Here is a 506-nt window from a genome sequence, read left to right as displayed (position 1 = left end):
TTATGCTCGACCCTGTCATGGGATGGTCCAATCTTTCTTGGGTTCAGCGTTTCCTCCATATTTATGTACTTCTCAACTCGGGTAAGAAGCTCGGTGACTGTCTTCGGCGGAGTTTTAGATAAGGACACCTTGAAAGCCTCGCACTTTATGGCATATGTGAGGGCAGAAACTGCTGCAGTTATGTGTAGGTCGGGAATCTGAAGTCTTTCCTTGTTGAACCTGGTCATGAAGTCACGTAGGGTCTCATTTTGCCCTTGTCTAAGTTGCATGAGGGAAGCTGCTGTCTTCCTGATGCGTTTGCTGCTTGCGAAGAAAGCGGAGAACTTGTCCGCCAAATCCGAGAATGAGGCTATGGAGTTGGACTCTAAGGTTGAGAACCAATCCCTAGCAGCATTCGTCAAAGTTTGCGGGAAGGCCTTACACATCACCTGATCTGGTGCAACCTGTAGATTCATGACGTCCGTGTATATGTTCAGATGATTGATTGGATCGGTGGTCCCATCATA

This window comes from Olea europaea, chromosome 12 (assembly GCF_002742605.1).
Source record: "Olea europaea var. sylvestris chromosome 12, O_europaea_v1, whole genome shotgun sequence".
NCBI lineage: Eukaryota > Viridiplantae > Streptophyta > Magnoliopsida > Lamiales > Oleaceae > Olea > Olea europaea.
Note: the sequence above shows the minus strand (reverse complement) of the source record.